Raw genomic sequence first — 25,409 nt, 5'->3', positions numbered from 1 at the left:
CTTTTCCTTTATGTTTCCTCCATCCCAGTTATTGTTTCCTTGTGAGCCATTTCTTTCCCTTTCTCGGTGTCTACTGCAGATTTTGTATCTCATTTATAGAGTATAGCTTCTTGAGATAAGTATTAATGAACTTTTGGATTTCTGCAGGATCTGTTGTGATTTCACCCTTTTCATTCCTAATTGCATGTATTGGAGTCTTTTTCCTTTTTTGATAATGTTGGCTAAGGTTTGTGTATTTTTGTTTAATCTTTCAAAGAAGCAACTCTTTGGTTCATTGATTCTTTGTATTATTTTCTTAGTCTCAATTGTATTAATTTCTCCTCTGACCTTTATAACTTCCTCCTAGCCAGGTATGATGGTCCATACCTGTAAATCCAGCACTTGGGCATGTAAGGCAGAGGATTGCTGTGAGTTAGAGGCCAGCCTGAGCTATATAAAGTGAGCTCAAGACCAGCCTCAACTGCTTAGTGAAACCCCACCTCAAAAAGACAAACAATAATAATAATGATAATAATAATTATTATTTTTTCCCTTGTATGTACCTGGGGTGTAAGTTGATCTTCTTTTTCTAGAATCTTGAAGTTCAACATTAGGTTATTTACTTGAGAGTAGTAGTAAGAGTAGCAGTAAGAGTTCAGCGCTATAAATTTCCCTCTTAGGACTGCTGTCATTGTGTCCCATAAGTTCTGGTATGTTGTGCTGGCATTTTCTAATTGTAGAAAATGTCTAATTTTCTTCTTTAATTTCATCTTTGGCCCATTTGTTATTCGGGGAGTATGATTTAATTTCCATGTGTTTGTGCAGTTTTGTTGTTTCTTTTGCCATTGATTTCCAATTTCATTGCACAATGAACTGATAATATATCTGATAGTTCCATTTTCTTTGCAATTAAGCATGTTCTGTGAAATAGTGTTTAGTCTGTTTTGAAGAAAGTCCTTTGTGCTGCTGAGAAGAATGTGTATTCTGATGTTATGGTGTGGAATACTCTGTGTCTTCTTTTCTCCATCAGTTTTTAAAGATCATTTTGTGGGTTATGTCAGTCTGGGTTGCAAGTTGTTTTCTTTTAGGGCTTGAAATACTTCACGCTAGTGAAGCCAGTGAAGAACATAGGAGGGAAGGAAAAATGAAAAAACAAAAACAAAAACTGAGCAAAGCAGAAAAAAACCCTAATATCAGTATTCACACTCATAGAAAACAAAAGCAATCAAGATAGATAGAAAAAAGAGATTTCTTAGTGATTTTGTTACCTTTTAGGATCTACAGTTTTATGGTAGTGACCAATTCAGGGCATGTCTCCACTGTCACTGGTAGACAGAGGAGCCAGATAAGAGCCCAGATGTGTGCTGGATAGTCCCAGCAAACCCAAAGTAGGATCAGGCTAGGGTCTGACTAGTCCCAGAAAATCTGCAGTATGAACAAGGGTGGGGTTTTGATTCTGGTGCTTTCCTACTGAGGTCAGCCTGATCCTGGCCTCTGGTTGTGGGGTTGAGGACTGAGTTGTTCAGCCTGCAATACTCTGGATATCACTTATGAGCCTGATCTTGGCTCCTGACCCTGGTTGTCTCCCTTGGTTGTGCTTCAACCAGTCACTGGCAGCACTGAGAGGAAGCCAAACCGTGGCTGCTCTAAGTCCTGGGCTCAGTTGGCCCTTCCCTAAACTGGCATCTGGCCACGCACTCTCTCCAGGGAATGCTTGGACTGGACTCACTCACCAGCTGTTGTAGTTCATAGCATCTTCTGCTCCACTCCTCTGTTGTGTTTCTTCCTGGATCCTGCTGGTGTCACTGGCCTTCATTCACTGTGTCTCTGTAGATTCAAACTTCCCCTCTCATGCCTCAAGCTGGGAAGTCAGGGAGAATGTACAAATTGCTACCTCCTTTTTCTGCATTGAGGTCTGTCTCTTCATTTTCTCTGTGAGCTCCAATGATCCCTTCAGATCCTTCCCGGGTCGCAGGGATTCACCTCCATCCTTATTTTCTTTCTCAAGATATTACATCCCAGTGTCTGGATTCTGAATCTCAGAGGCTGATTTGTTGCTGTTTACCGTTCCATCTTCTCTTGCTACTTTTTGTCACAGATTATCTTCAGGCCATGTTAGCTGCCCACTGATCCCAGGACAGGATGCTTCAAAATTCCTGTGTTAGAACTGACATCAGGGTCAGGTGCCAGTTAGAAAGGAATGGTTGGTGCTTTTCCATTGGAACATCTCCACAGACATGTAGTAATTACTTTTGAAGGTAAATTTTGTCAGTTAAATTGTTGCTTTGCCATGGAGACAATCTACCAAGAGTCTTATTCCACTATTTTGAAAGTCTTAGTCAAAAATTAGGGCTTATAGTGTTAAAAATATATTTGGGAATAATTATTAATTTACAGAAAATTTGCCCAAACACAAAGAACGCCCTTGTATCATTAACCTAGATTCACCTATTTTTAGCATTGTGTCTTATTTGCTTTATCATTCTGGTGTTTGTATGCATGTATGCATATATACATACTTTCTGAGCCACTTGGGATTAAAAGTTCATACCTGTGGTAGATTAACTAATGGTGAACCTGTAATACCCAATTGAACTGATTCAGTGTGGTGCTGGCTGTGGAAGGCCCAAGGATTGTTGCCAACAGCATAAAAGGATAACTGGAGGGGAAGATGGTGTGCTGTTTATTCTCAGGGAGAAGCTTGTCAGGCTGGTTTTCCTGATATGAATTCAACTGTTCTCGTTATCAGAGGACCTTGGGTCCTTGCTGTTACTGAGGATGGCTATGATTCTTATGGGGGAGCTCTGGTCCTTACCTAGAGCATCACTTCCTGGATCCAGTGCAGATCCCTCAGTATGCTGGTTGGTACAAATCCTTCATCCCATTGGTGCAAATTTTCCAGCTACCACCACTGAACTTGTGTATGGGCCTTTCCAATGCAGATCCTTGATACCATCTTGCATGAGCTACTGTCATGGGTTCTAGGCCTTAGACTTGTGGAGGTCATTGCCTTGGGCTCTAGGTCTTCAGCTGGGATCATGCAGGACATTGCCATGAGATCTAGGCTCCTGGCTGGATTCTTTGGGTCTCTACTACATGGACAGATTGCTCACACTCTTCTCCATTTAACTTTTTGGGTGAATATTATAAAATAATCCTATAAACTATGTGTCCTGTTTTAAATCTGTTCCCTTGTAAGCCCTGACTACAATACCTTATGGCTTTTTACCTTCAACTAATTGCACACGTGTTTCTTACAAATATTCTGTTACTCAACCATAGTACACTTAACAATTTTAATAAATTTGACATCATTTCTCTATCCTACCATAGAATTTATAAACTACTATTTATTTTAGCTCATATTTTCTCCCCTTTTATATACATTTTCTATTGTATAGTGGAATGCATATAGGCATAGATGTTAAAATGCATTTTTTTCCATTTATGTATTTGGTACAGGGTCTCACTATGCAGCTTGGAGTTATAGTGATCCTCCTGTTTTCAACCTCCCCTGCTCTGGGACTACAGGTGTGCACCACCATGCCCAGACTCAGCCACTAGCTCAGTGCATACCTGATTATTTTGTAATATACAAGAGAATCTAATAGAGTGTGGGAAGAAAATAATTCACAATTTGGGGCCATTTTTCTAGTTTTACTTTTATTCTCTATATCTTTAAAAATAGTTTTATTGAGATATGGGTTACATATTCCATAACTCAATGATGTCCCAAATTTTCTGATCAAGGAGATTATGGGGCCACAGAGGAAAGTGATTGACGATGTAGGGTGTGCCTAAGGAGAGTCACATGGAGAGAACACATTCTCTCAGGCTTTCACAGAGAGCAGATTGGTCAAGCAATGGCCATGACTCATCCACATGGCTGACACTGACAAAGGATGTATGAACTGCAGTACAGGGTTTCAGGGTAAATCCTGAGGGGATTTGACTGACCTTCTCAGATACAAAAGTTACATTTGTTATATAGGTCTTGCTTTATCTTGGTCTTAACTATCCAGCAGAAAAGTATAATAACAAAGTATGAAAAGTAAATCCATATTAATATGCTGAGCTGTAAAAGGCTCAAGTCAACAACTTCTGACATTGCCAGTTCTGTAGATAACCCGCTACTATTATGGACTACTGGACTGTATTGGATTATTTTGCTGAATTCACATACCCACAATATTTAAATGGCAATGGAATACCCACCTTTGACAAAACTAAACAAAAAAAAAGGGGATACAAAGGAAGGACTATTTTGTATCTGTATATACAAAATAGTTAGGATAGATATACAGCTACTTTCTCTTAGTTCAGTGAGAAGAAAGATTTATGCTAATAGTGTTTGGACAGGATATCATGTCTGCATCTTGTACCATGAATAACCCCTAAAGAGACAACAATATGCAATGTATTAATTATTGAAACTGTCATATTAATTGGTTTTACAACTATGTCATTGCTATTTATTTCCAGTAAAATTAATAAAAAATAAAAATAAAAATAAAAAGAGATATGAGTTGCATATCACAGAACTAACCCATGTAATATCATTTTAAAGTATATTTACTTTAATTTCATTTTTAGTCACATTAATTTTTTTTTGTCTTTTTGAGACAGGGTCTTGCTATGCAGTTCAGGCCTTGAGCTCACTTTGTAGCTCAGGCTGGTCTTGAACTCACAGCAATACTCATGCCTCAGCCTCTTGAGTGCTGAGATTACAGATATGTGCCACCACACCTGGTTTGTTCACATTAATTTTTGAAATCTTATGAAAACAGAACAAAACATCTCCCAAGCCATTAATATCCAGTACTGAGCTCCAGCCAACCATCGGTCTACTCTCTGTCTCCATAGATTTGCCTGTTCTAGATATTTCTATGAATAGGATGATTTAATATGTGACCTTTTGTGTGGCTTTTTTATTCGGCACAACGTCTTCAAGGTATTAATACTTTATTCTTTTTTACTGAACATTGTTAGTGATTGAACCCAAGACCTTTGCACTGAGCTATACTGACAGCCCTTTATTAATTTTTTTGTTTTGAGACAGAGTACAGAGTTGCTTAGGCTGGGCTTGAAATTGTCATCCTTCTGCCTTAGCCTGCAGAATGCTAGGCATGCATCACCACAGCTAGCTACTTTGTTCTTTTTTGTTGCCTTATAGTATCCTTTTATATGATCAGACCACATTTAATTTATGCACACTTGTGTTATCTCCAGTTATTTGGTATTATTTTCAGTGAAAACCTGTGCACAGGTTTTTTGGGAGGATTTATGATTTCATTCCTCTTGATTAGTACTGTGTTCTGAGATTAGCATAAATGCTTTGTGTTAATTTTTAAGAGAAACAACAATAGAAAAGTTAAGTGTGACTCTTGAAGAAATGGAATTTTTTTTTTTTCGGAACCAGGGATTGAACTCAGGACTTTGCACTTTCCAGGGAAGTGCTTATTCTACTGAGCCATCTCCCCAGCCCTAAGAAATGGAATTTTAAATTGCTTCCTCAGCTTTCTATGTTATCTCTTTTATTCTGTGCTATTTTATTGACCTGTGAGCTAGTCTTTCTGTCCATTTTCCTACCTACTTCTTGTTTTGCCAGGGATGCTCTTGGCAGAGGAAGCATTTATCCAGTAATGCTAAAATGCTAAGTACTGCACTTTTAATTGATAACAACCTTGTGAATTTGGTATTATAAAATCCAGTGAAAGCTAGGGAATCTATTTAGGTTTGGTGGCACACACCTATAATCCTAGCACTAGGAGGCTGATGCAGGAGAAGCACTGTGAGTGTGAAGCCAGCCTCGGCTACATAGCAAGACTCTGTCTCAATGGCTCCTCCCATGCCCAAAAGATGAAGAAACTAAGGCTTTGAGAGGATGAATGTCTTGTTCAATGTTATCTGGCAACTAGAGGCAGAAAAGAGATTAGCTCACCTCTACTGGATTCTAAAGTGAATATTCTTTCCTTGGACTGTTTCCCAAATGCAGTGTTTATGAAGTGTTCAGTGGACAGAGCTTACTTCATGCTTGATATACTACATATGGATGTATGAAATAAAAAGGAAGATTCTGATAAGCTTTGGGCACTGGAATTAAGACACTGAATATAGAAGGAGAACCTAGTTTGAAGAAGGAATGGGTTGGCAAGTGCAGTTTAGGACATAAGGAACTTGAGGACACCATTCATTCAACTTCTACTTGAGTGGCTTCTCTGTGCTGGGCACTGTGCACGATTCTGAAGAGGCACTGAAAAGCGAGATAGCCATGTTCTGTGCTCTAGTGGAGCATGTAGTCTTAGTAGGGCAGACATAAAAACAGCTCTAATCAAGGGTAATTGTGTCATGCTAGACAAGGAGAGCAGGATTTAATTCAGGCATCTGGAGCAAGTGTTTTCTTAAGGCTCTGAGATTAGTAGAAAGAAATTTGCAGTGGCAGTAGTTTGAGGCACACATGGGGACATCAACAATAGGAGATAACAAAGTTTGGAAATCATTTCTTCCACTTTCCCCTCCCTTATAAGAGAACAAACATGATTGTCTCCAGCTGCACCGAGCAAATGGTAGCTCTTGGACACACCTTTTTTGCCATCTTGCTTTTAAATATGCACTGCCTTCTGCCTGCCGTTTTGCTCCCCTATCCCTTTGTCTAGCCAACATGTGCCTGTCTTTATTGTAATCTTTCAGAAAGCATAGCATGATGCCTTGTTCCATGCCCCCATAATCTCCTGGGCCTATCAATCACACTGTCTCTTCTATTAATTGTGAATACACTAAGAACAGGGATGTGTTCATCAACCCCAGTATCTACACAGTGTCTTGACACACATGGAATTAAACAAAAAGGCCCAAATTGTGAAAAAAGTTTTTTTTAAAAATCTTTTTGAGGGGCCGGGGAGATAGCTCAGTGGAATAAGCACTTGCCTGGCAAGCGCAAGGGCCTGAGTTCAATCCCCGGTTCCGCAAAAAAAAAAAAAAAAAAAAAAAAAAATCTTTTTGAGACATAGTCTTGTTATGCAGTTCAGGCTGGCCTTGAACTCACTTTTTAGCCCAGCCTGGCCTTGAATCATAGCAGTCTTCCTGCTTCAGCCTCCTGAGTGTGAGAATTACTGGTGTGTGACACCACAGCCAGATCTGCATCTTTTGAACAAGAAGAGGAGACTGTGTTATTTCACAGAAAGAGAGCTTGGTTGTCAGTCTGAATCAGTGATTCTTAGCTAGGGGTTAATTTGCTTTCCCAGGGTACCTTTGATAATGTCTGGAGACATTTTTGTTTGTCACACATAGCCAAGATGTGAAGAGGCCAAGGCTACCATATAGTACGCAAGACAGCCCCTCACAACAAAGGTAAATGTGATCCTATTGTCAGTTTTTTTCTGCTTGAGAGAGAGTTGTTTTGTGGAATTTGAGGTCAGGTAAAGCAAGGCAAGTACACTTAAGCTTGTTTTGTTATCTAGAAAAAATAGGGGAGGGTCTGAGCCTCTTTCATTCTCTTTATTAGATTAAATCAGGACAGCATGGGAACTTTTTCAAAATATCTTCTTTCAGACACCCTCTCATCACAAAAAAGATCAATGGAGAGACAAGAGAAGGAGGGGGAGGTTGATGAGGAGAAGGGGAAGGAGGGAAGAGGAAAAAGGGGGAGGAGGAAGAAAGAAAGAAGCAAGAGGAAGAAAGAAGAAACACCCCCACCTTCCTTTCGTCTTCTGTCTTCTAATGCCTTTTCCTTTTATTTCCAGATACCCAGGCTATACAAAAGAGGAATTTAGAGTGAGGGAGCAGGTGGTGGGCAGGACTGGGCCAGCCAGCAGCAAGCAGGCAGATTCAGCTGTGGTGGTGACAGCTGCGCCTCTCCAATTGCTCATAACTAGCTGATCTCAGTCACCTGCAAGAGGGACAGGGCGTAAAAGCCTCTTTTGTGGCCATGGGCAATTGGAGTCAAGCTGCCTGTATTCAGATTTTCTCTTTTGCAAACCCATGGTATGAGCCTAGGTAAGCTGATCCCTGAAACTCCCTAAGAAACAGAATAGTAAATTCAGTCATGAGGACGTTGAGATCTGAGGAAAGTGGGTTGACCTCTGGCTCTACAGCTTTAACTAAAACTGTAGACTTAGTATTGACTTCTGGCACATGTCAACTGCATAGCCCCTTGGGACTGGACACCCAGGAGGGCCTTGCACTTGGCTTAATGCTCTGCTGTGGCTATCTTGGAATTCCTAATAATTTTGTAACAAGGGTTCACAAAGCTTCCTTTTGCACTGGGTCCCAAAAATTTTGCAACTTGTTCTGTGTTACTTATGGGAGAGTACTTCTGTTTTGAGTCAGTTTCTTTTGAATGGGGATTGTACCAAGGCTTATAGGAAAGGGTGCACACATACATGCAAAGCCCTTCTTTGGTGCAGGGAATGGGCTGTTGATATTAGCCATTGTTAAGAAACCCTGGGCCGCAGTGTCTTCATCTGCAAAATAAAAGCACAAGATTACACCTAAGGCTTTCTATACAAGCACAGTATGCCTACAATTTTCTTTGACCCTAATCAATATGAATATAACTTGAAATACATAATGACTGCTTTTTATCTTTTCTTGAGGTGCTGGGAATGGAACCTAGGGTCTCATGCATGTTATGCAAGTGCTATGCCACTAAGCTACATCCCAGCCCTGATCTTTAAATGTGAAGATAATTTTCTTTCTTTGTAGTCTTAATGAATTAATTTTAGTGCTGAGGATTAAAGCCGGGACATATTGATTTTTTTTTAAAAAACCTCATCCATGTTAATTGTCTCTGCTTGTAGCCTCTACTTGCCAGTCTTGAAATCTCCTTTGAAAATTCTTACATAATGATTTTTAACTCCCACTTAATCTTTGTTTAAGGAATATATGTTGAGAAGTTAGGTTTGGCCTGTAAACTCAAAACAGTAGACAGTTTTTCAACCCATGTGGATGATTAAGGCATGAGCACAGTGTGTGTGTAGGGATAGTGAATTGCTGGAGTATGGGAGTACATCCCTTGGGTATGGAGGTTGGCTGGGGGACAGTTGAAGCACAAGCCTCACAAAGGTGGGGAATAAAAATTGCAATGCAGGTTGGGGGCTAATTTTGTAAAGGACGAGGGGAAAGAAGAAAGTACTCTACTGAAATACCTTGAAAGAAGCCAATATCTTCTCTACAAAGTACCAACTCTCTAGAGAGTGCCACAGTCTCTGTATCATACTTTGAGATATGAGCAAAGTGGGTTAACCCCCAGCTCTACAACTTTAACTAAAACTGTAGATTTAGTGTTGACTTCTGGCACATGTCCACTGTGCAGCCCCTTGGGCCCAAAGATATTTGTGTTCTATCTTAATTTTAGGGAAGACTTGCTGCAGCTCATCTCTGTTGACACCTCCAACCCTAGCATGGGCCATGCATTTATCTTTTTTCACTTTTGATGGCTCAAGTTTAGTCCTTTACAAATGTAATAGAGTTTATTGTTTGTTTTGTTTTTGAGACAGGGTCTCACTCTGTATTTCAGGGTGATCTTGAATTCAGTATGTAGCCTAGGCTGGCCTGGAACTTTCAGTGATCCTTCTGTCTCAGCCTCCCCACATTCTGGGATTACAGGTGTGTGCCCCCATGCAAGGCACAAATATATCAAATATACTAGAGTTTATTTAACCATCGACCAATTTTAAAATAACTGAAAAGCAGCTGATTTGTTTTTAAAAAAAGGGAATTCACTCATGGCCCTCTGTATTGCTTGTTTCTGTGTGTATCACAAGGTAGTTATTAAGCTTTTTATCTTGAATTCGTTCTGTTCATTCTTTAATAAAGAAATTCCTTTTCAGCCCCATCATTCCTTTTCATCTTGTTTAGCAGTGTGTTCATGAATTTTAGAAATTCCTTTCAAGCAGGATTTGGTGGCTCACCCCTGTATTCCCAGACCCCTGGGAGGCTGAGGCAAGAGGATTGTGGCAAGCGCAAGGCTAGCCTGGACTACATACTGAGTTCAAAGGAAGTGTAGAATATACGGCGAGACTCTGTCTCAAAAAATTAAAAAAAAAATCCCTCTGGCATTAGGTAATCTTTGAAATGATTGATTTTAGTTGACAAATTTTATTCATATATATTTATGGCATATAATGTGATGTTTTGAAATATGTACATAATGTGGAAAGACTAAGTAGAACTAATTAATATGCATTACCTCTTGTATGTTTATGTGGTGGGAATACTTAAGATTTATTCTCAGCTATATTCAGTGATAGAATACATTGTTATTAACTATAATCACCACTTTGTGCAATAGATCTTTTGAACTTATAACTCCTGTCTAACTAAAATTTTACACCTTTTGATCAACATGACTTAATTTTTTTTTATCTTTTCTACTGGCTTTATCTTTTATGCTATGCTTTTCCTGCTTTATTTTTCTATAATTCTTTCATTTTGAAATCACTTTGCTTTTATATATACTGATTAGTCATCTTAAAAGTCTAGTACTGTCTACTGATTTGGGGCTAAAGATACACATAATTCGTGTTGTTAGAATGCAGAATTACAGTGGCACCTTGGTCATGAGCTTAATTTTTTTCTGTAATTTTTGAAAAGTTGGTTGCATTTGTGTTTGTGTGGGGAAGGTGGCCATGGTCATGTTTGCCACCTGATGCACGGTTTGCAAATAAAAAAAAATGTTCCAAATACTTCTGTTTGTGAATGAAGGTATCATTGTAATTATATATCAGTATATTTCTTTCATAGTTTGATATTACAATGTTAAAATAACATTTAAAATCTAAAGTTACTTTTAGGAATACTTAACCAAAAAAATTACTTTGAACTCTGTTGAAAGCTTTGTTTCTTTAGAATTTAGGCAAAACAAAATACTGTAAAATACCTTAAAAGGGTTCTTAAAAATAACTTTCAAGTATCCTTCAACCACACAGTGAGAGAAAACTAGTACAACTATATGGTTATATCAGAATTTTATTATTTTTTTCTGTGAAGTTATTTTCTATCAAAATCATGACTAATTTTATCCATATTGCTTTGCATTTACACTTTTCAATTTTGAAAATATTTTATTTTTAAATGCATTTAAAAAAGTATTAAACTACGCCTTTTAAAAGTTGTATTTTTGGGCTAGCAAGATAGTTCAGCAGATTAAAGCGCCTGCTTAGGAAAGCTTAGGCAAATTCAAGGACTGAGGTTCGATCCCTGGCACCGCATGCCATGCTAGCCCCATATCAAGGGTGGGCTGAGTCGTCCACAGAGTGGGTATAGTGGTGTATGCCTATGATCTCAGTGCTGGGGAGACTGAAAGCAGGAAGATCACTACAATCCGAGCTGCATAGTGAGACCCTGCATGAACCAAATACATTTTTAAAAAAGTTGTAGTTTTGAGACTGGGTGTGTTGAAGCACACCTGTAATCCCAGCGCTGGGGAGGCTGAAAGCAGTAGGATCACCACGACTCTGAGCTGATAGTGAGAAGCTGTACTAAATACATTAAAAAGAAAAGAAAAAAAAGTATTCTTAAGCTAGGCTTGGTAGCGCATGCCTGTAATCACAGCACTCAGGAGGCTGAGGAGGATTGTTGCAAGTTTAAAGCCAGCCTGGGCTATAAAATGAGCTCAAGGCCAGCCTGAACTGCAGAGAAAGACCTTGTCTGAAAAAGACAATTTTTTTTTGAGCCAGGGATTGAACTCAGGCCCTTGAGCTTGCCAGGCAAGCACTTATTCTACTGAACCATCTCCCTGGCCCCCAAAAAAATATTTTTGAGAGAACAATCATACACTGTTGCCCTCAGTGGCCTTGGAACTCCTGGGCTGTATGAGTATCAAATGATGCACTTGTCTCAGCCTTCTGAGCAGCTGGGACTGGAGGCATATAAGGCTGTACATGTATAATTATTTTTTAGTCATATTCATCATGCATGGATAGTCATTCTTACTTTGGCCCTGCTATTAATAAAATTTTGTCACACACTGAATATAAGTGCAGCATTCTATTTTCTTATAGATTTTTATAATTAAAAACTTTGAATTCTTGACTCATCTGGAATTAATTTTAGCCATTTTCTCAGTGTCATTTATTAAAATTTCCTTTCCCTGAAAAACCTTCATTTCTCACATTATAATCCATAGATATTTGTGAATTCTTTTTTCACTATCTTATTCTCTGACGTAGCTGAAGTTGCTTGAATAATAATTTCTGATTTCATGATTTCTTATGCTTTGCCTCTAAGCCTTATCCACATCCTTTTTTTTTTCAAACTTTTTATACTGGAAAATTATGTTACATAGTAGCCAAAAACTAATGATCAAATGAACAAACTAAAAACTATCTTGAAATTCCATAAAAAGATACGCTTGGTATTTTATTTTATTTTTCCTGCCTCAGCTTCTCATTCTTAGCAGAGTTTTGGTGCATTTGTTTACTTACTAAATGAAATTTTAAACTGCAAAAGTCAAGTCTTTCAAGAATCGAGGCTTCAATTCAAATATTACTCACTTCATTCCTTTCTCTTAACTACCAGCCTGAGAATAGCAGCTGTTGAACTTTGGAGAGAATAATAAAAAGATATGGAGAAGAAAATATTTGGGCTACAATTATGTTCAAACTAAATATGAAGCTGAAACCAATATAGTAATGTTTATAAAAATCAGTTCACCACAATCAATGGCACCATCAAGGAAATCAGCCGAGGTACCTGGATGCGGTGTACTTTGTGTTGGAGTTATTTCTTTGTAATGCTTCCAACTAGAGCCATGAATTGTGTATAGAAGGGATCTGGGAGTGATTTACCATGGCTTGAAAGGCAGTTCCTCTTTTTGCTTGACTACCATGCTCATTTCTTTTTGTGTTGTACTGTTAATGTTTGTGTGTTTTATTCTGAGTAGCAACAAAGACAAAACAGTTTCTCATGCAGGTGGCATTAAAAAAAGAAGTTCAAAGTTTTCAGAATAAACATTAAGAATGCCTTTGAATGTCTCGAGTGGCCAAGAGTAGCACGAATACAGAGGAGGCCCTGCCCTGATGAGGGAGTTGTAATGTCTGCTTTCAGGATTTCTTTTTATATTTCAAAAAATACAATCATATAAAATGGGGGGGGAGGACTTTTAAAATATTCTATCAAAGGCTGCTGACACAATGAAAGAATTTAATTAAGGGTCACAAAGGGGAAAAAGTAACCCTTACAATGTGAAGAAATAGAACATGTTCCATTCATCTGGTTTGAAAATCAGGAAAAGGGAACATTAAACTCCTCTTTCAATAAATGCAGCAAATAATTTACAGGAAGTACTTCAGCTTTGTGTTATTTACGATAAAAAGGAACAGACAAGAGGGGAAAAGTAAAGATGTACTGAGTTACTTGCACATGAAGGTTGGTCACCAGTAAGACGTACAGCTCTCACATAAAGGCAGCCAAATAATGCCACAGTTTGCTCTTGAAGACATTCTAAAAGTTTCAGTGCAAGTTTAGTGGATCTGTGTATAGAAAACTATTCTGTTATGAAATTGCCAGCTGTGCATATTGTGGTCCATTTCTTACAAATTCTCTTTTCTTCTTTTTTATCTTTTTTCTCATTAACTTTATTGAGAATCAGTAATTACATAGCATATTAAAAATTGTAGACAAATATTGGAACGTGAAAGATATAAGATGTAGACAGGGAATTTTAGAGAAATATTTCTGAAATGAATACATAGCATGGGATTAATAATAGATTGCACATTATAAATAGATTGTTTACAAACTTAAATGAATATAACAATAAAAATTGTCCAAAATAAAGATGAAGAAGAAAGAATTTATAGATCTGTCATATAATAGTTCACTCTATGCCAAAATCAAGAAACATATTCATATATTTAGAATTCTCAAAGTAGAAAGGAGTAGGCAATAAATATTTAAAGATTTAAAATTTCTGAATTTAGTTGAAATTATAGCACCACATTTCAAAGAAAAATGAAGCATTTGCACAAGAAATTTGAAAAAAATCATACCAAGATACACAAAAATGAAATTGTTCAAAACTAATTGTAAAGAAAAAAATCATTAAAGCATATACATAAAAATGTTAGCTATGGAACAACAAAATGAAATAGCATCTTATCCATATTAGAAACAAAAAGAGCAAGTGGGTAATAAACTAGACTAATTAATTCAAAGGACTGAAATAAAAAAAATCTGTCCTTATTGAATTTTATAGATAGCAAACATACTTTTGAAAACTAAAAGCAAAATATTTTCCAGTTATACAAACTCGAAACATTCTAATACCTCCATACGTAGCATATAGAAAATAACAAAGAGCATAATCCAGAAGGCAAGAGAAGTTGCTGTATGGTCCTGGATAAAGAATAAAGAGCTCTCAAAATGGTAGTTATGGACTACTGAACTCTTTCAGATTATTTTGCTGAGTGAACACACCTATAATATTCAAATAATGGAACTTAACAAAAAAAGGGGATACAGATGAATGTCCATTTTTTATCTGTGTATTTAAAGTGGTTAGGATAGATATATAGTTACATTCTCTTAATGAATAGAGGAATTTGTTCTAATGGTGTTTGTAAATAGGATATCATGTCCGCATCTTGTACAGCAATTAACCACTGGGAGGAATTTATGCAATGTGTTAATTATTGAAACTGTCCTACCAATTTGATTTGAAACTGTCTCATTACTATTTGTTTATCAATAAAATTATGTACAAAAGATGGTAGTTATGCAGGATTATGTAAAATATATTAGATGAACCCATCTAAAAGATCATTGAAGGTTTCTGCAAAATAGTATCAATCTTATGTCAGGTTATACACATTTTTTTTCGTGTGTGTGTGTGTGTGTGTGCAAAAGACAAGGAAGAAGTAATATAAAGTCAATGGAAAATGGAAATATACTTTTTAAAGTTTCTAATACTAGGAAAAAATATCATACCATGTCTTATTAGTAGATTGTAAGTCAAAGATACAGTATAAATCTTAAAACAGCTCTTTCCCATTTTGCAAGATGGCGGGTGAAAAAACTGAGAAGCCAGACGCTAAAGAGAAGAAACCTGAAGCTCAGAAGGCTTCTGCCAGTGGTACTGGTAAAAAGGGTAAGGTGAAGAAAGCAAAAAAGTCCAAGAAGGGGCAGCCCCACTGCAGCCGAAATCCTGTCCTGGTTAGTGGAATTGGTAGGTACTCCCGATCTGCCATGTATTCCAGAAAGGCTTTGTACAAGAGAAAGTACACAGCTGCTAAATCAAAGGTTGAGAAGAAAAAGGAGAAAGTTCTTGCTACCATCCAAAACCGGGCGATAGGGACAAGAATGGAGGTAGCCAGGTGGTTAAGCTTTGAAAAACGCCTAGGGACTACCCTACTGAAGATGTGCCCCAAAAGCTCGGGAGCCATGGCAAGAAACCCTTCAGTCAGCATGTGCGGAAACTTCGAGCTAGCATCAATCCCGGCACCATCTTGATCATCCTCACCAGGCGTCACAGAGGCAAGAGAGTGGTCTTCCTGAAGCAGTTGGAGAGTGGCTTGCTACTTGTGACTGGGCCTCTGAGCCTTGATCATGTTCCTCTACAAAGAACACACCAGAAAATTGTCATTGCTACCTCTACAAAACTTGATATCAGCAATGTGCAAATCTCCAAACACCTCACTGATGCTTACTTTAAGAAAAAGAAGCTGTGGAAGCCCAGACCAGGAGGGCGAGATCTTCAACACCGAGAAAGAGAAATAGCAGATTTCAGAGCAGTGCAAGGTGGATCAGAAAGTGGTGGACTCACAGATTTTGGCAAAAATCAAAGGTGTTCCTCAGCTCCGGGGCTACCTGTGATCCGTTTTTGCTCTGACAAATGGAATTTATCCTCATAAATTAGTGTTCTAAATTTCTTACTAAAAAAAAATAAATCTTAAAACAAAAATTAATATTAACCAATATTCAGAAAATTAATTATTTCAAAACAATTCAACTAAGAAAAAGTTTTCATGATAATAAAGAATTACTAAGAATAAAACATAATATAATACTGGAAGGGCAAATATATGACTAGCACTTCTAACAGTTTAGAGGGTAGGATATCACACAAAGTCCTAGTATGTGGTGGACGTGGACAGTGTCCATGATGCTAACTGGTGGCCAGGTGTCACTTGTGGGACTGAGCTATTGCTATTTCCTTGATATGTACTCTGTAGACCTGGAAAGAATCATGACCTATAGGGTACAGGAGAAGTCCATTTGTAGAGTGTGCTGATGGAAATATTTTGCTGCTGTGTACAAAAGAATAACCGAAAGACTGCTTTTGTATACCTCTTATTCTCCTGTGTTTAATTGTTTGCCCTTTTTGGTGAGTTTTTTTTTTTTGTTCTCATTCGTGGAGTTGTGGTCATTTTGATCCCTCTCTAGAATATCTTTAAGTAGTCTGTGTAGGGTTGGCTTTGTCATCATGAAATTCTTTAGTTGTTCTTTGTCATGGAAGTATTTCACTTCTCCATTATACTTGAAAGAGAGTTTTGCAGGGTATATCAATCTGGGTTGGAATTTATTTTCTTGCAAGACTTGTAGTGCTTTGCTCCATGCTCTTCTTGACTTGATGGTTTGTAAGGAGAAATCTGTCATTATTCTGATAGGTTTTCCTTTAAATGTGATCTGTTTCTTTTCTTTAGTGGCTTTTAGTATACTGTTCTTGTGCTGAATTTTTGGTATCTTGATTATTATACATTTGGGTGTGGTTTTAATTGGGTTGATGTTATTTGGAGTTCTATAAGCTTTGGTTACTGAATGTCAGATTATCTCCCCACATTTGGGAAGTTTTCTGCTATTACTTCTGCCCATATTCTTTTTATATCATTTGTATTGACTCCTTTCTCATTGGTGCCTGTTTGTCTTATGTTGTTCATCTTTTCATCGTCTTGCAGATGTTTAATTATTTTTTCCTGCATTGTAGTTGTTTTTAAAAGACCTTTTCTTACCTTTTCACTAGCTGCAATGGTGTCTTCCAGGTCTGAAGGTCTATTTTCACTTTCATTCAAATGGTTTTGCTAGCTTATGATTAAGGTTTTAATTCTTGTATAGCACTTTGAACCTGCTTCATTTATTCTATTTCTTTCCTGTATTGCTCATTCAAGGATTCCATCATTTTTCTATTCTCTATTTTTAAATCAATGTCTTCTTTATAAGCACTTAGTACTTTTTTCATTATAGTTATTTCTTTTTTTACTTCAGTAATTATTTCTGATCTGATTTCCTTTATACCTTTCTGCAGTTGTTTCTTTACTTGCAACTGTATTATTTCAGAGATTTCAGGTGTGTGATTTCCATTTTCTTCTATGCTGTTGTCCCCTGCATTTGTTCTGATGACCTTGGGGCCTGAGAATGCATTTTGCTCTTTCTCTTTGTCATTTTGTAAAGCACTGTTTTCTGACCTTTGGTGTACAGCTTTGGTAGTTATTACCCTAACACCAGGTCCAGATCTACCAAGTTCAAAGTGGTCCAGGTGGGTGTGGCTTGTGACTGGCTGCTGTGCTCCACTTCTTCCTGCTGCAGCCCTTGAAAGTGTACTTGCTGTGCCACTCTGGCAAGAAGTTCTGCTCCTGGATCAGCTGGGTGGGTTTTGCTTCTAGCCTCTCTGCAGGGAGTTCTGCCCCACGGTTCCACACCAGGCCTGTCTGATGGAGGAAGTTCCACTCACAAGGCAGGCCTAGGCTCTGGGTTGAATGAGGACTCTGTGCTCCGGCTGGTCCCACTCACATGCCAGGCCTGGACTCTGGGTCGAATGAGGATCCAGCGGGCCCCAGGTGGTGTCACTCACATGCCCAGCCTGGGCTCTCCAATTCTGTTTGTTTCTATTTGCATGTATATAGACAAAATCTTTTCACATTGCTTTTTATAACTGGGTGTGCAGTTTTTCTATTATTAGTCTTCTTCAATTCATGTTTTTTAAATATTCATTCCCATGCATCAATGTGTGACAGAAATACTTATTTTATCTTATTTTTTGAGTACTTTTGGGAATCAAGCTCAGGACATTCCACTTGCTAAGCAGGTACTGTGTGACTGAGCCATATACCTGGCCCCTAGAAATATTTAGTTTAATGGCTAAATTAAGGAATATTATGTAGGTTACATGAGCTCAGAGACTGTCATGCTTCTCCCCAAGCTCTATTGAAGTATAAGTAATTGTTATACAAAACTGTTTATAATTAATCTGTACATGTCTTGGTTACTTTTCTCTTGTTCCTGGGACAAAATGCCCAACACCCAAAATCAAGGAAGAAAAGTTAGTGGAAGTTTCAGTTCATACTCTAAGGTTCTAAGGGAGAGAGGCACATGGCAGAGGGCAGCTGTTCATGGCAGCGGAAAACAGCAAAGGGGCTGTGGCAGCTAACAAGCCCCTCTCCCTTCCTTACATTGTGTTCAGGCTCCCTGCCCCAGAGCGGATATAGCACTCACACCCATAATCCCAGCATTGGATCATGAATTAATCACAAACTCTAGAAGCCTGCCCCAGTGACTGCATGAGAATTTGTGGCGACCACTAAACACAAACCATAACAATACAGCTCGGTACAGGGACTGAAAGCATGTTCACATGTGTATCCCTCACAATAAATGATCAGTCAGTTAAACAATAAATGGACTATTTGAACTGGTTTCATCACATGTCTGGGATGTAAAATATATAAGTAAAACTATGAGAAACATCTTTGTATGAAGTCTGTTTTGGGACCGGAGAGGGGAGAAGTGTTTTTGAGGAGAAATTGTTACTTGGTTTTGTCTTTATTTTTTTCTTAACACAGTGGTTGAATATGGTTCTTCATAATCAGTTGTGCTTCATTCAATTCATTCTATTTGCCTCACTTCTTGAACTCATTTTAAATAAATTCAACTCTCAACATCTCTGTCTTCTAAGTAATATAATTAAGTATATAATGTGCAAGTAGTTGTTTTCATCTTCCTTTTAATACTTGATTACTATGGTCAAGTTTTCTAACATAGTTAATTAGGAATGATGATTAGATATCTTTGTGGGATTTTTCTTTTTAAGGGTATATAACTCTGATATAGTTCAAGTAGAATGTTGGCTTTTTTCAAACACATCATAGTTATAATACTAAAAGAAAATCCTACTTTTTAAAATTAAAATTGAATGTTGAATTTTCAGATATTTAAAATCATATTTATTCAGTTATATTTTCAGTGTTTTTCTTATGACTCTGTCCTTACTGAAAATCATCCTGCAAGCTTAGGCTCAAACCTAACTAATCAGGATGACCAACTCTTTTTAAGTTTTGATGTATAATTTGCTTAAAGTTGTATTTACTTATTTATTTTTTTGTGGTACCGGGGATTGAACTCAGGGCCTTGCACTTGCCAGGCAAGCACTTATTCTACTGAGCCATCTCCCAGGCCCCATAAAGTTGTATTTTGAATTTTGTTGCTATGTCCACAAATAAGATGAATTTATAATTTTCTTTTTGGGATTTTTAGTGACAAGTTCAGTTTAACAATGAATCTGACATTTACCTTATGAAAATAAATTTTATGGAATACTCTTAAGTACTATTTGCATAATGATATTGTTGTTCATTTAATATTTAACCATTTACATATCTCTGTTTATTTCAAGTTTGTAACATCGCTTATATCTTTGGCCTGCTTTAGATGATTTATTATTTTTGGGTCCTTATTTTTCTTTGAGAAAGCTATTCATGATTTTTAACATATCTGCATATAGAATTTCCTAATAATCTAAGTAGTTTTGTGTCTCAGTATATGATGAATGATTACAGAAAATGACAATTTCTGAAAGTTTTCACTTGAATCTTATGATAAGCCTGATGATTATATTTGGATTGACTGTATGAAATAGATCGACTGTACTGAATTTTTTCATCATAGTTTTTGTTGCTAACTTGATTTCACTTATCCAGGTACTAGAATAATTTCTCCAACTAAGCTTATGTTTATCTATCATACTGAATTAATCAGTTTTATTAAAAATCATTATTTTTTAATTTACTGTTTAGTTAAAAATAATGTTGTATTGCCTTTATTTTATCCTGTCCTTGTCTTTATGTTAAAATTTAGTGTTTTTCAGGTTCTATAATGAGTGTCTTGCTCTTTTATGTTAATAATATCAAAAAGAGTAGCTATTTTAACATTTTTATTTTTGTAGCCAATTCGGGTTAGATTTTATTTAATCTAGTTTATAACTTTTTTTTTTTTTTTTTTTGGCTTTAAATCTTTAATGCACCAGCTGGCTGGACAGCAGTGGCGGGTGTGCGGCAGAGGAGGCCACGACCCGCGCGCTGGGGCCCAGGGCCCAGGCCGCTGGACAGACAGCTCATCAGGCCCCGCAGAGGCTCCAGCTTCTGCTCCCTGGGATGCGCTGAGCTGTAAGGCGACCCGGCACTGGCATGAGGCAGGGAGGGGGTGCCTAGATTTCCCCGATCAGTCTTCCGAAACTGAGCCTCCTCCACGCCCCAATCTGGCCCGCAGGGTCGCAGCCCCCCTCACCTCCTGTCCCTGCGCCACATTTGCAGCCAGGGGAAAAAGTAGAAACAGCCCCAGTAGATCCTGCAAGAGAGCTAGTTTATAACTTTTAAAATTTTTTTATAATTATTTTTATCTTATCTACTGCATAAAATTTGTTGTTATAAGTCTTTTTTATGTATTTAGTACAGGGCGAACAGGGTCTCATTACATAGATTGGACTCAGTGATCCTCCTGTTTTCAATCTCTGAAGCGCTGGGATTACAGGCACAGACCACCACAACCAGTCTCAGTCATCTGAGCCTGCCTCAGGGATGGGCCTGGTGTGGCATGCTGGGGATTGAACCCTAGTCACTGAGCCTGCCTAAGCAGGCGCTTTAGTCTGCTGAGCTATCTGGCCAGCCCCCCTTTTTTATAACTCTTATTTTTCACTTAGCAATGTACTTTTTCCTTTAAAATTCATACTCTAGGGGGCCTGCCCCTTAGCTCAGTTCTTTAAGTGGCTGCTTCAACTAAGCAGTCAGGCTCAGGTTGCTGTGGTTCAATCCCCACAACTCCAGCCAACCAAACCTGCCCTGAAGGCATTCAGAGCAAAAAAAAAAATTCATACTCTAGTTAATTTTAAATTTGAGGGATGGTTTAGTGATGTGAAGTAGTCATAATTTCTTAATGTATATTGCTTCATTTAAAAATATTTCTGTGTACGGTGATTTATTTATTTCTAATAGAGGTTCAATATCACTTATATGAAATGCCTAGGGCCAGAACTATTTTGGGTTGTTTTGATATTTTGGAATATTTGTATATACGTAATAAAATATGTCAGGACTGGGACCAAAGTCTAAATATGAAATGAAATTCACTTACTGTACTTGACAGCTTTCCCACTGATGGGAGCAAATAGCCAACACCCACCACGTAAAGGATGAAATGGCTTATTTGGATAACTGTTTCAGAAGTTTCAGTTCACCATAGACTAGTTTGAAAACAGAAACATCATGGCAGGGGGCATGATACAGTAAAGCTGTTCAGTTCATGGTGGCTGGGAAGCAGAGCAAGGGAATTGCAATAAAGAGGGAGGGCCAGGCACTAGATATAAGTATTTAGGGTCATGCCTTTATGATCTACCCAGATACACCCAGAATATGCTAAATATGTTCCTTTTAAAAATGTATTTAGTACAGAGTCTACAGGGTCTCACTACACAGATTGTACTCATAGCAATGCTCCTGTTTTCAGACTCCCAAGCGCTGGGATTACAGGCGCATGCCACCACGCCCAGTCTCAGCGTGCCCTGGGTGGTGGGGCTGACAGGGCATGTGGTTCTGGGGATTGAACCCTGGTTCCTGTGCTTTGCCTAGGCAGGCACTTTAGTCCACCGAGCTATCTGGCTGGCAGAATACACAGAATATGCTTAACTAATCCACTGATCATCTTCCATGCCAATCAAGTTAACCTTGGGACATCACAGCAATTGTGTGTTCAAAGATCATACTGAGAAAAAAAAAGATCATACTAAAGGGCATAGAAAGCCTGCATCTATTCTTTAGAAGTATTTCTATTGATGAATTATTATTATTAATTTTAGTGTTATAAGTTTTATTATATTAAACTGAATACTTCACAGGAAAAGAATATAAAATGAAGTATTGAATTTTTAATATTTATTGAGTGTTTATAAGAGTATCAAAATTTTGAACATCAACTGTTTCTGGTTTACAAAGTCTAAAAACAACAGAAATTAATTATTATGTGAACTACAGTGAAAATACCAACAGAACTCTACAACAAAAATAATCTTTACTTCAGTTATCACAGCTAAGGCAGTCATCACACATGACAATAACATGTTTCACATACATGTATCATTTATACTGACAGAACATGTGCTTAGCCTTTTTTGTAGGACATACTTGACATCTTGCGTTTATTTCAGGAAGTTTTTGTTATATAATGTAGAGTTAACAGGAAAATAAAGTATCAATTAAATAAAGTATTAAATTCTTAATATGTATTCCATGTTTAGAATAAACATCAACATTTTCACATCAGCTGTGTACTTGCTTACAACACCTAGAACACATGAAAACTGCAAGGGTTCCATGTACAAGTATCACTGATGTCATGTATGTTTTGTTTTCCTGGCCTTTTTTTTAAAAATGAATTTAGTACAGGGTCTACAGGGTCTACAGTGTCTCACTATGTAGATTGGACTCCTAGTGATTTTCCTGTTTTCAGCCTCCTAAGCACTGGGATTAGAGGCGCGCACCACCACACCCAGTCTCAGTGCGCCCTGGGGCAGAGCTGGCAGAGCAGGCCAGGGATCAAACTCCATCCACTGTACTATGCCAAAGCAGGTGCTTTAGTCTGCTGAGCTATCTGGCCGGCCCTTCCTGGCCTTTTTTTGTAGGGCACAGCTGATCTCTTTTTGGTTTTTTTGTTGCTGTAGTAGATTTTTGTGATGCTGCACTGCTTGTTCACTTGTGAACTCTCCACTATGCTCCATAATTTTTTTGTGTAGTTCCCTGGGCAGAAAGGTTTTGTTGTTCTTCTGTTGTAAATGATCTGAATTCCAGTCTGAATTCTCTAAAAAGTTTTCTCCATATTTTGCACTTGTTATTTTCTTTGTAATCTATCAGACTATTCATGGTACATGTTTAGGATCAAGTAAAATATGACTGTTGGCCAACCCTTTGTGTTTTCGGTGACATCATAGTTGCTGCACAATTCTTCAATGGTATCTAGTCCATCTTGATTTTGCTGTAAAATGTTACTATCTCAGGCTTCAGTGTTATGGAGGTTTCTCTTTCAGTTTTCCCATCATAGCGCAATGTTGATATCAGTAGTACCAGTTTTTCTTTGCCATATACAAAGCAAATGTTATATCTTTCTGAAATCCAAAGATCACATTGTACAATTCTCTGTTTTCAAATTGCATCATTTCATTAGAAATTTTTGCTTTGTTCTTCCATATAGTTCCTGTTATGGTTTGCGTCTAGTTGTACCCCCAAGGCCTCATGTAGGTCATGGGGCAGAGGGGGTGCATGGCTTGAGGGGTGGGGCCAGAGGACCAGGGTGGAGCTCGAAGGGCAGGGCCAGAGAGGTACAAACCGTTAAACTGACAGCACACACTGCCTCCAAGTCTGTGGTCTCACTCGGAGGTATGGAGAAGGTCATCCTGCACACAGCGGTGCCCCAGCCTCTCCTCCAGACCCTGTAGTCTGGGGCAGTGGTGTCTGTAATTGAGGCTACCTGCGATTAAGGTTCCAAGGTCTTGCTACATAATTCAGGCTGTTTTAAGCTATGAAACCTTCAATAACTGTAAAGTAAATAAACCTTTCCTTTCTTCATTTTGAGTGTCGGGTTTTGTCCCAGCAACTAGTGAAGAGCACCTAAGACAGTTCCTGCACTGGTCAACTTGTGCTCTGTTAGCAAAAGTAACATCAATCAGAAACTGGTAAAGTAATTGTTGAATGTTACATTTTAATTAGTTTGGGAGATGGGAGCAACAAGTCTGTTCACAGCATCATTTGGTTCATTATTATATGAATAATATGAATAAATATGAATGAATAATTCAACCTGGTGGTTGAATTCCAGAAAAAATTTCTAAATCAAAAGTATATGATTTCACATCTAGCAGGGAATGTATTTTTATACCATGTTTTGAAGGCTTTTTTGGGATATAGTGGCTAAAACTACAGCAACTAGGTTTTCATGTGCCACTGTACTGAATTGGACTACTTCTACAAAGAAAATTAAAAAAAAATAAAAATAATCCTAAATTTAAGAAACTCAATACATTTCATGTGAAAAACTCACCTGTTGCTCCTTTTGAGCTCTTGTACATACCTTGTCATTTGCCTGCCAAGAAGGTGAATGTACAGATGGGTTCCTATTTTCCCCAGACATAGTTGCTACGAGCCGCACTTGGATTCCATTATGGCAAATTACATGTCTGCCAATTAGAAGAATAGTATGGATGTATTTTCCCCCCATGATGTTCAGAGATACATATGCAATACACAGAACATTATGTGGGTAAAAAATTTCAATTTGATACTTTTTCATAGGTTTGTACACTTTTCCATTCATTATACCAAATGGGTGAACACAAAGATTGTTTTCTGTATCTCTCAGGTACAGCCACTGAGACACACAACCAGCTGCCATCATTCTAAAGTACATCATTTTATTATAAAATTATGGAATGGGTTATGGTAACTCACAATAATGCCCTAAGTTAACTGTTATATCCCATCCCTTGTCAACTTGATACCCAGACACATCTCCTTAAACCATACTTAATCTCCAAATAAACACAACAGCAAGTTAATAATTGTCCCTAGCATGATATGGCTATCTTTCATACCACCAAAAATACAATTCCTGGACCACGGAGATAGCTCAGTGGCAAAAGCACCTGCCTGGCAAGTGCAAGGTCCTGAGTTCAGTCCCTAGTACCGCAAAAAATAAAACTCAAAAAACAAACAAACAAAATTCCTTCCCTAAAATTTCAACAGTTACTGTATTGCTCCAAAATCTTTGTCCAAGCTGAGTGTGGTGGAATACATCTGTTATCCCAGCGCTGTAGGAGGCTGAGATAAAAGATTGTAAGTTCCTTATTTCTTACTTTTATTTGTTCTTTTATTCTTTTGGTACTGGAGATTGAACTCAGGACCTTGTACTTGCCAAGCAGGCACTTATGCCACTGGGCTATCTCTGAATCCCAAAAAGATTGTAAGTCCTAGCCCATCCTGAGCAACCTAGTGATTTAATACGATCCTGTCTTAAAATAAAAAATTAAAATAGGTAGATGCATAGAGAGATAGGTAGCTGGGAGATAGCTCAGTGGCTTAAGTGCCTGTCTGGCAAGCTCAAGGTCCTGAGATCAATTCCCAGTACAACAACAAGAAAGGAAGGAAGGAAGGAAGGAAGGAAGGAAGGAAGGAAGGAAG

General features: G+C 37.9%; 1 protein-coding gene and 1 pseudogene across 3 annotated transcripts in view; one reads left to right on the top strand and one right to left on the bottom strand.

The window, feature by feature from the left end:
* The window catches only part of LOC101591757, a 32,376-nt pseudogene extending 30,581 nt beyond the window's left edge, over positions 1-1,795 (bottom strand).
* Clcn5 (chloride voltage-gated channel 5) overlaps positions 1-25,409 on the top strand; it is a 224,782-nt gene that overhangs the window by 44,586 nt on the left and 154,787 nt on the right. Inside the window, exon 1 of one of the 3 annotated variants that reach the window (XM_004646270.2) lies at positions 7,263-7,329. The exons of the other annotated variants lie outside the window; for them this stretch is intronic. The gene's annotated coding sequence lies outside the window, so the exon portion shown is untranslated. Of the gene's footprint in view, positions 1-7,262; positions 7,330-25,409 lie in introns of those variants that run through there. 3 annotated transcript variants of the gene reach the window in all.

This window comes from Octodon degus, unplaced genomic scaffold (assembly GCF_000260255.1).
Source record: "Octodon degus isolate 3935 unplaced genomic scaffold, OctDeg1.0 scaffold00263, whole genome shotgun sequence".
NCBI classification, from domain to species: Eukaryota; Metazoa; Chordata; class Mammalia; order Rodentia; family Octodontidae; genus Octodon; species Octodon degus.
This window is presented reverse-complemented; position numbering and strand designations above follow the sequence as displayed.